Genomic DNA, 11,268 nt, shown 5'->3' on the forward strand with positions numbered 1-11,268 from the left:
AAAACAAGAAATCATCAAGATCAAACAAGAGGACTTATCAAGAACAACTTGAAGATCATGAAGAACACTATAAATGCATGGGATTTTCGAAAAAAATGCAAGAAAAATTTTTAAAGCATGCAATTGACACCAAACTTAAAAATTGACTCAAGACTCAAACAAGAAACACAAAATAAATTTTTTATTTTTATGATTTTATGAATTTTTTTGAATTTTTAATAATTTTTTTCGAAAATAAAGTTTAGAAAAACGAAAAATAAAAGAAAAATTTTGAAAAAGATTTTTGAAAAGAAAATTACCTAATCTGAGCAACAAGATGAACCGTCAGTTGTCCATACTCGAACAATCCCCGGCAACGGCGCCAAAAACTTGGTGGACGAAATTGTGATCCATATTCTTTTCATTATTATGGCACCGGTTGAATTCACAACTCCGTTCAACTAGCCAGCAAGTGTACTGGGTCGTCCAAGTAATAAACCTTACGTGAGTAAGGGTCGATCCCACAGAGATTGTTGGTATGAAGCAAGCTATGGTCACCTTGTAAATCTCAGTTAGGCAGATTAAATTTGCTTATGGTTTCGAAAATTAATAATAAAATAGAAATAATAAAAGGGATAGAATACTTATGCAGATTCATTGGTGGGAATTTCAGATAAGCGAATGGAGATACTGTATGGCTCAAGAACGCCTACTTTCCTACTGCTTCAACTCAATCCTTCTTACTCCTTTCCATAGCAAGCTGTGTATAGGGGTTCACCGTTCGACGAAGGCTACTTTGTATCCTCTCTGGAAAATGGTCCTCTGCGCTGTCACTCGCATGGCTAATCGTCTGGAGGCATCACACTGGCCGAAGGCTACATCCCATCCTCGCAGTGAAAACTACGCTCACGCGCTCTGTCACAGCACGGCTAATCACTGGTTGGTTCCCGCTCCTGGTGGAATAGAATCCCTTGATTCTTTTGCGTCTGTCACTAACGCCCAGCACTTGCGAGTCTGAAGCACGTCACAGTCATTCGGTACCGGAATCCTACTCGGAATACCACGGACAAGGTTAGACTTTCTGGATTCCCAGGATCCTACTCGGAATACCACAGACAAGGTGAGACTTTCCGGATCCTCATGAATGCCGCCATCTATCTAGCTTATACCACGAAGATTCTGTTGGGGAATCTAAAAGATACACATTCAAGCTCGGTTGCATGTAGAACGTAGGTGGTTGTCAATCACGCGCGTTCATAGGTGAGAATGATGATGAGCGTCACATAATCATCACATTCATCATGTTCTTGGGTACGAATGAATATCTTGGAATAAGAACAAGAGAGAATTGAATAAAAGAAAATAGAATTGCATTAATACTTGAGGTACAGTAGAGCTCCACACCCTTAATCTATGGTGTGCAGAAACTCCACCGTTGAAAATACATAAGTAAAAGGTTCAGGCATGGCCGAATGGCCAGCCCCCTGAATGTGATCACAAGATTCAAAATACAATCCAGGATCCACGATGATAATATGATAGTAAAAAGTTCTATTTATAATAAACTAGCTCCTAGGGTTTACATGAGTAAGTAATTGATGCATAAATCCACTTCCGGGGCCCACTTGGTGTATGCTTGGGCTGAGCTTAATCAATCCACGAGCTGAGGCTTCTCTTGGAGTTGAACTCCGAGTTATGACGTGTTTTGGGCGTTCAACTCCGGATCATGACGTTTTTCTGGCGTTTAACTCCAGACAGCAGCATGTACTTGGCGTTCAACGCCAAGTTACGTCGTCAATTTCCGAATAAAGTATGGACTATTATATATTGCTGGAAAGCTCTGGATGTCTACTTTCCAACGCCGTTGAGATCGCGCCATTTGGAGTTCTGTATCTCCAGAAAATCTATTTCGAGTGCAGGGAGGTCAGATTCCAATAGCATCAGCAGTCCTTTTGTCAGCCTTTTTCAGAGTTTTGCTCAAGTCCCTCAATTTCAGCCAGAAATTACCTGAAATCACAGAAAAATACACAAACTCCTAGTAAAGTCCAGAAATGTGAATTTTAACATAAAAAATAATGAAAACATCCCTAAAAGTAACTAGATCATACTAAAAACTACCTAAAAACAATGCCAAAAAGCGTATAAATTATCCGCTCATCACCTTGGCTTTAAAGATCTCATTTCTCAAATCATCTCAGGCTCATAAGCCAAATTTACTCAAAGTGAGTTCACTTTTTAAAACAAAGCCACTCTCGGCATTCTCTTTCCAAAACTTCCAAAACCATGGCAAGTTAAGGATTTATTTCAAAACCACCCATCCAACAATGGGATTTTATAACAAAAGCTTCCCGGTAGAGTCCCAAGTCTTTAGGGGAGAATAATAAAACTCAGTTTGCCAAGTTCATTTAAAATCATTAAAACCTTGGCTTTCCGTCTTGAGCAATAAAATAGGATCTAAGCCAAACTGAGTCACGTAATCATTCACTTCTTTCAAATCCATTTCTTCTATTTAGGCAAAAACCAACTTCAACCCCCATAATAAATTCTATAATGTTTCAACTGTTCAAAATTGTCTTAGTCTTGCAATAATTCAGAATTCAAAGAGTACTTAAAACATTTCTCAAAACATTTCAAAATGAAACATGTCAAGAGACATTCAAATTCTTTCAAAGTCATTGAAACTCCTCTAATTGAAACCCTCAAGTCAAATTCAAAGGCATTGCCCTTGTCGCATTTAAAACAGCTTAAAAACATAAGTTTCATCTAAGTAACTTTCTCCTGAAAGAGATACAATGCCTTTCATAAGAAGCAAGACTAAATCACAATTTCCTCTTTAATAATTCATTTCAAAAACATGAATCATCCTTTTCTTGATAATTCAAATAAAAGAGTAGAAGTCTTTAACTCATCATTTTTTCAAACAACATTTCAATAAAGACTCGGATTTTATAGAAATTTCGACAGCATCTCCCCTAAAACTTGGACTTTTGCCACCCGGTTCGGGTCCAAACTAAACAGTTCCTCATTCTTTTTCAACAGCTCAAAACCGAAAATCAATTCAAAAGCAAGCCAAATGCCTCAGTGGCATATCTCAAGGAAACCCTTTCAAAATCAACTCAATATCAACCGATTTAACTCATTTCCAAAGCTTTAAAGAAACGGTTCAGTAACAATTCATTTGTTCAAAACCAAGTCAATTAAAGTAAACCAGACTGAATTCAAAAGTGCGTCCTACTTTCTTACCCAGAAGATCAACTCAATTCACAACGAATTAAACTCGATTTTAAAGCTTTAAAAGAATCAACTTCAAAAGCATCTTGTTTCACAAAAACACACAACAATACATTCATCAAAACCAAATAATAATCAGTTCAACATATAATTACATTCATCCAGGATAATCAACATCACATAAGACTTATACAATCACCAAATACATTATCTCACATCAGTATCCATATGTAATAATTTCGACATATAAAATATAGTTTTTGGAAAGCGCTCCTACCTCCAAACGAAATTCCATAGCCCAAACGCGTCACATAATCCTTTCCGCCTCGACCCGAGATCAACAATCAAAATCCCGGCAGCCAAAACCTCGGTTCCAAGCCACTTTTGCAACAGTCTCAACACTTTAATCGCAACATACAACAACCAAAACTCAATCGTATAGCAATTAACGCTACAAACCTCAGCGTATGATAACAGAACAGTAACAAAAGGGTTTTCAAATCGAAACACTTACCGAATCGAAGAAGGAACAGTTGAACCGAAACAACGACAGTCTCCGAACCGGTTCGGCGGCAGTCCGGCAGCCACCTCAAGTGGCAGCGACAACCGGACTCCAGCAATGGTGCCTGGAACCCACATACAGAGACGATAAAGCTTACAGAATCTTAAACGAATGAAAACCAAATCCAAAACCCTTACCGGCAGAGTTTTCCGGCGACGGCAGCGGGTTTTTCTGACGGCAGAGGCAACTTCGACCCCTCTTTCACCCACAATCAGCCACGTCAGAGGTAAGAGCTGGTAGCGACGGTGGCGGTTCTGACGGAGGCGGCGCCAGCGACGTAAGCAGCAGCTGGTTGCAGCGGTTGGACCCCCATCTCAGCCGCAGCTCTTTCTGTCTCTCTTGCTCGGTGTGACTAGACGGTCTTTCTCCCAACGGCACGGCGGCGGCAAGCACTAGCAGGGACGAGTCCTCCGGCTCGTGCAGCGGCGCCGTTGGAGGACAGAGACGCAGCGGCGGTCTTCCCTGGACGACAGTGGCGGCTTCTTTGGTTGCGCCAGGGAGCGACGGCGATACACGAAGCATCTCCAGTGATGACAACGGCGTGGTGGCGGCTTCCTCGCAACAGTGACGGGTTGGGACAAACGGGTCGACGGCGACGGGTCAGACCCGCGTTTCCCCTTCCTGCGGCCGAGCTCTCCCTCACGCTCGTTCTTTCTCTCTCTTCCTCAGCCTGGTTCGGCGGCCTCATGGTGGCAGGGACGGCAGGACACGGTGGTGCGGCGGCGAGGCGACGACAACGCGATGAGCTTCCTTCCGCCTCTCCTCTGCCGCAACTCAGTCTCCATCTCCCTCTCTGCCTCAGTTTCTATCTTTCATGGAAAATGGGAAGCCGTGTGTGTGTGTGTGTGTTTTGAGGGAAGGGAGGTTTGCGGCTGCTGCTGCAGCTTCTAAGTGGGTGGGTTGTTGATGGGGGGAAACGGGTAATGGGTTAGGTTTCATTTTAAAAAAAAATTAGGGTTAAGGGCATTTTAGTAATTTCACTTAAAATAGGGATAATATAGTAATTGAAATCCAATTTAAATCCAACACTATTTGTATATAGAAAAATACTATTTACTCATCACTTTTACAAATTATTTTCAACAAAATGCCCAAATCAAATAATTAGAAATAATATACTTAATTTCTTCATTTTTCCAAAATAGCAATATCAATATATTAAAATATTGATTATTTAGTCCATATCATATAAAATCCTTTTTACTTCACAACTACCAACTATATATAGAAAATAATCCAATAATTGCAAAATTGGATAATAATCATAACTTATCTCAAATTCAATAAATTAAAAATTGCCTTAATTATCTCCAATAAAATAATTTCTGAAATTAAGGCTATAAATAACTATATGATTTGAGACTTACTCATAAAAAGGCTTTTCAAAGGTTTTGGGTCTTACATTCTTCTTATCGACACCACACACCTAAATAAATAAAGTAAATCATAATTATGATCATAATTCAATTCCAACACTTTAAAGCTCATTTAAGAGAAATATATATATATAAGTTGTAGATTTTTTTCTAAAATTATGTTAAATTGGACATCAAAGAAATAGTCCATTAACATGTTGTGTTTGTGGAAACTCAATCATAAAAATGTGACTTTCTATTGAAATTAAGGTACAAAATTAAAAATTAGAGGAACACAAAATTGGATTCTACAACAAAAAAAATAGTACAAAAAAATTCAAACCTTTTTTCAGAACTCACTTCATGATGCATACAATTACTAATGTACTATATATATTGATTTATATTATTATTAACCATTATACTACTAATTGAATTATTTTACCTAGCCTTACAATTACTAATTAAGAAATTGAGCCTAATTGGGCTTTTGAATCTCATGATCATAATATAACTTTTTTTTGTTGTCCACGGTATCTCTTAATTCGATAGGTCAAGGACTAATCTGTCATGGATTTAAGCTCTATATAAGGGTCTATCGCTGGCCAATGAGTTGCTGCATGCACAAGGCGAGATTTAAATTCCTAACACTTGCTTAAGTGAACGAGTGAACTAACCACTCGACCAACCCAAGTTGGTTATAACATAACATTTTATGTACTTCACAAGCCAAAGCTAAACTTAATAAAGAGCAAACCTTATACCAAAAAAAAAGAGCACAATATTTTGATGTCCCAAAAAAAGGCATAACATTTTGTTGTTGAACATAACATTTTGTGTTGTGATACCACTGTAGAATTACAAGTGTTCATAACACACAATAAAAATAATAAAGTAATTATATTGATCTATTTTGTATTTACAATTTTATTGAAATAAAACGAGTTAGATGTTAATGTTTGAGTACCCTAGTGAATAAAAATTTTTTCTTTTGATAGTATAAAAGTACTATGTGTATCCACACTAAAAGTGATTCTTATCGTCAACTCTTTGACCAATGAACTTAACTGAATTTTTGAAACTCCTTGCACCATCAATTCTTCACTAAAAATTGAAATATTTATGTATGTGGAGGTAGAAAAAAAACTTGTGCTATTTTCTTTTATTACATAGATCTATATATAATATAAGATTGGTAACTGATTTTATGATTCAATCTTATGAATCAAATTACAACTTAATTTGAAACATAATTAGTTACGATCTTTTTCATATTTAAAATTCATCATAGAATAAATAGTTAATTATTTAATATTCTCAATTATCATATTATTATATTCATAGTGTTAACAAAGAATATAATAACATTTTATTTGAATTAATATAATTATTTATTTGATCAAATTAAAATAATAATTAAATAATTATTTACCAAGGATTAGAACACTCGTTAGTGTGTAACCCATAGGTTCAATACTAAGCGGGTAATAAATTAGTCATACTAAATTTATTAATTAAGGTTGACATCTAACAATACTCCTTGACAACCCAATAGTATGAAGTAATAATATTTTTACTAAGAATCTAAGAAGAACAAAAATATAATTCCTTCCATCTTTTCAGCTCTTGGCTAACTTTTAGAATACGATTTGATTGTCAAAATCTAACTTGTTACCATTATTATTATCAATTATGAATGACCTAAAAAACTTATTTCTTAATTCATTTAAACCCCTTAGCCAAGGCATTGTTTATTTCATTCATTATAATCGTAGTCGTCAAACTCATTACCATAGTTGATGGATTTCATATTGACTAATCATTAATTTTATAAGAATTTAAATTATACACAATATTCATTTAACTAGCATCATAGGGTATTAGGTGTTTGGAATCAAAATATAACAAATACATTATCAATTACTATAATAATCGCAGATTAAAGAAAAATTCTAAAAAAAATTTCTAATATTATGTTTATCATAAAAATATCTTATTGACAAATATATAATAACTAACTATCACAATTAGAAATCCCCCCAACACACTTAAAGGTTTATTAGTTTTGGTTTAAATATAGTAGTTTGATATGCTTGGTTCTAGTATGCTAGTTCAGTGATCTTAGTTTGAAAATCAACAATTTGGTGAATTTGGTTTGAATTTACTGATTTAGTAAATTTGGTTAGAATTTGTAAGACCTGAATTTTTAGAAACTAAATATTATTATTTAATAATTTATTTTATTTATTTAAAAATATAATTTTCAAAAATTTATATATTAATTTAGATTTTTTTAATATTAATTTAAAATTTTAGTGATCGAAAAATAATGAGAGTTTTATCCGCTTTAATTTGAATAATTAGATTTTGAATTTTATTTTATGATTTAAAGGAAATTAATTTAATTATCTCTAGTTATTAAGTTAGAGTATTTATTTGAAAATAAATTTATAAATTAATAATTAAATAATATTTTTATAGATATTATTGTTGGATTAAATTTGATTTTCAATTACTCTATAACCCTAGTTTTATTAAAATTACTAAACTACCCAAAATTCCCAAACCTATACTCTCCTAACCCTAATTTTATTGTAATTTCCCCATTTCTTCCGTGTCTCAGTGCCGCCAGCCCCTTCTCCCTCGCTCCCGTAACACATACACACACACCCACAAGAGAAATGGAAAAGAGAGAGCGCCAGCAGAGAAGAGGAAGAGGGGCGAGATGTCCGCGCCACCGTCCAGTCGTCGCCACCATCGTATCAGCGCCTCGCTGCCGTCATATTCGCAGGCATGGAGGAAGCCCTTCGCTGCTGCTCGTGAAGCCGATGCCGTCGCGGGTCAGAACTGAGGCGAGAGAGAAGGTCACGAAGAAGGAGAGAACCGCGCCGTCCAGTCGCCGTCTATGAAGCCTGGGTCGCCATCCACGCTCGCCGCCGCCGCTCGTCTTCCCCACTGCTAGACGTCGTCGCCATTTGCAAATAAGAGAGGGAGCTCGCCTGGGCTTCAAGTCTGCCACCAGATCCGCCGTTGGAGTCGTGAACAGAGGATGCAAGAGAGAGAACCGTCGCGGAGCTGCCGCCGCTGCCGCGTTGCTGGCCTCGCCGTCGTTATGCTCGCGTTACTGCTGCGTCGCCGGAGCTCCACGCCACCGTTGCTGCTGCTGAGAACCGCCACTATTGCCGTTGAGATCCTCCGCTGGTAAGGGCTTATAAGTTGGCTTTCGTTCCTTTTGAGTTCCGGAACCTTTTTCATCGCTGTATGTTTGTTACAGTCGTCGTCGCCAGAGTTCTAGTCGCGCTGCCGCTCGAGGTGGTTGCCGGGGCTGTCGCCAAACCGTTCAGTGACCGCCGTTGTTTTGTTTTCTTAGTTCGGTTAGTATTTATGTTTCGAAAATCCTTGCATTAGTATTCTGTTATGTTTGGTTATAAACTCTGAGGTTCTGGTAACGTAGGGTCGTGTTCTGAGCATTGCATATCAATTTTAAGTTGCTGTGCGTGCTGTGAAAGTGATCAAGGACTGAGTTGTGGTTGCTGTTGATTCCTGGCTGAGAGAAAAGAGTTCAGTTGACACGTTTGGGTTATGGTTTCGCTTATCGAGGTAGGGTTGTTATAAAACTAATTTTTTTAAAGTGGAATTGTTATAAATTGATATGACAAGTGAAATGCTTTTCTGGTGATTATGTAAGTCTTATGCATTGTCTGGTTTGTCTTGGATGAATTTGGTTGTCTGCTTGACTGAGATAATGTCTAATTTTGTTAAAATTGAGATTTTTGATTGGTTTGGCTTGATATGATTTTTGATATTTAAAAGTCTGAATTTTGTTTATTGGAAACTGATTTGGTCTTGAACCTATTGAAAAGAGTTGAGGATTGGTTTGGTTGGGACCCAAAAAGGGTGGCAAAGTCAAAGTTTTAGGGGAGATGTTGCCGAATTTTCTATAAAATCTAAAACCTTGTTGAAATGTTATTTAGAAAAGTTTGATTTTGAGGAATCGTATTATTTGATTTATTAAGGAAATAATTATGTTTTGAATTTAATTTATTTGAGAAAAATATATCTTGAGTTCGATTTCTCCAGAAAAGAATTACTTTACGATTTTAAAGCACTTAAGGAAAGTATTATGTTTTAAGATCGATTTTATATAAAAAAGGGCATATGTTTTGAGTTGGACTTACGGATTTCATTTAGAGGAGCTTTAATGAAATTACAAGAAAAAGGAACTTTGATTGGGTGATGTCATTTTGTGAGGTTTTTGGAAAAGTTTGAAAGAATTCGTTTCAAGAATGAAATTGAGATTGATTTTGGATTCGAATTTAGTTCGGAACTTCTGATTTCTATGATTTGGTTTTTAATGGTTTTAGAAACTTCCTTTGTATAAATTAAATTAAGAAAACAATAATTTTTAGAAATCTTTACTGAATTTATGGAAATGAGGTTGGTTATTTTTCCCCTAAAATCTTGAGGCCTTGCCGTGAGTTTTAATTAATAACTTTTGACTTTAAAGTGATTGAGCAAATGGTTTGAAAATAAATGATTTTGAGTACTTTAGAAGAGATTTTATGTTGGCATGGTTTTGAAGTGGTTTGGAAATTTTGAAAAGAAAACTTATTTTAGCAAAATGGTTCTTGGCAAGATGTGAGCTGAATACGTTTGTGATTTGAAAGTAAGTGGGCCAAGAATGATCATTGAAATAAGATTTTGAGTTTGATTGACTGTGGATATTACTGAGAATACAATGAGGATTTTTGGCCTGGCAAGGATGGTGGTATAATCGCGCTTGCTCAGTGCATAAACTGTTGTGCAGGGATGGTGGCTTTGTCCCGTCTACAGTGAGGATGGTGGTTTTATCCTGCTCACATATTGATAAATTATTTGGCAAGGATGGTGGTTTAATCCTGCTTGCGTGTTCCGAGCAAGGATGGTAGTTTAGTCCCGCTTGCTTGTGGAACCTACAGATAAGGATTGTGGCTTAATCTCGCTTATCCGAGTCGGGTCTGGCAACATAACCGATGCATGAGCTCATGGCCAGTAGGACAAGCATGCATCATATGTATTTATATGACATTGTTTGGGTGTGTATATTGTAATTGGTTTGCCTATGTGAATAGTTATGTTTAATTGCTAATTGGTGTACTTGATATACTTGCTTGATTGTGTTTGAACTTTGTTATTTGTGTTGAAAATTGGTTGGATTATGATGAATTGGTTGTTGATTGAGTTGCTTGAGTCTAGGGCCGTGATTGATTATGAAATAGGCTGAAGGCTGTGTTTGGTTTGTGTTTTTTATTTAGAAAATTATGAAAAACTAAACTGGTCCCGCATAGACTTAATAAACCTATGCTTGGAACAGTTTTGTCATTCATGCTGTCTAGGAAAAACTTAAAAGAAAAGGCTGGTGGATTTCTGAGAAATTAACAGCTTTCCCTTGTAGAAAGGATTTCGGATTTTGAATATTAAATCTTTGATTTTGAAAAGAAGCATAAGGCAGTTATCAATCACTGTATATTAAAAACGGTTTTATTTTTGTATCTTATTATAGCAATTATGTAACCATACGGTGAGAACCCTTTCGAGGATGATGTTCTCCCTCCCCTACAGGTTTTTTCCATTTTCAGGATATGGGCGCCGAAGTTTTAGAAGAGTTATATTCATTTTCTCTTTATTCGATATTATTTTGTATTATCATAGTTATTATTTTTTCCTCACCTCTATTTTTAGCAATTTAAGCAAGAGGGATAGGAGTTTTGATAAATGAAGTTTATATATATATATTTGAAAGTATTGTAATTTGTATTGTAACGTATGGATGTATGTTTTTGAGAAATATGGTTTAAATTTTAAGCAAGCTCATATTTTAGTACTAAATATTATAAGAGTAGTCGTAATACCCGAGCTATCAGAATGGCACAGCTGGAAGCGTAACATTTTAATAGTTAGGGTGTTACAGAATTTGTTATTTTATGCTCTTGATTTGAATTTATAGGTAATTGAAAAATTTTGTGGAATTTTGTTTGAATTCATTGGAGTTAATAATTGTAATTAGTTTAATTATATAGATTGAATGCAGATTGTATTATACTTAAAAGTTGAATTAGAATAAATAATTGTTATTTTTTTTTATCCTTTTTCTATTTTATT

General features: G+C 35.8%; 1 long non-coding RNA gene across 1 annotated transcript; it reads left to right on the forward strand.

Annotated features, from left to right (window-relative positions):
* The first annotated feature begins 7,745 nt into the window (after positions 1–7,745).
* LOC130947334 (uncharacterized) lies at positions 7,746–10,268 on the forward strand. The gene is made up of 4 exons (XR_009072627.1): positions 7,746–8,328; positions 8,402–8,501; positions 8,582–8,727; positions 9,935–10,268. It is a non-coding gene; the product is annotated as an uncharacterized LOC130947334 (long non-coding RNA).
* Positions 10,269–11,268: the final 1,000 nt, after the last annotated feature.

Source organism: Arachis stenosperma, chromosome 9 (genome assembly GCF_014773155.1).
Source record: "Arachis stenosperma cultivar V10309 chromosome 9, arast.V10309.gnm1.PFL2, whole genome shotgun sequence".
In the NCBI taxonomy this organism is placed as follows: domain Eukaryota; kingdom Viridiplantae; phylum Streptophyta; class Magnoliopsida; order Fabales; family Fabaceae; genus Arachis; species Arachis stenosperma.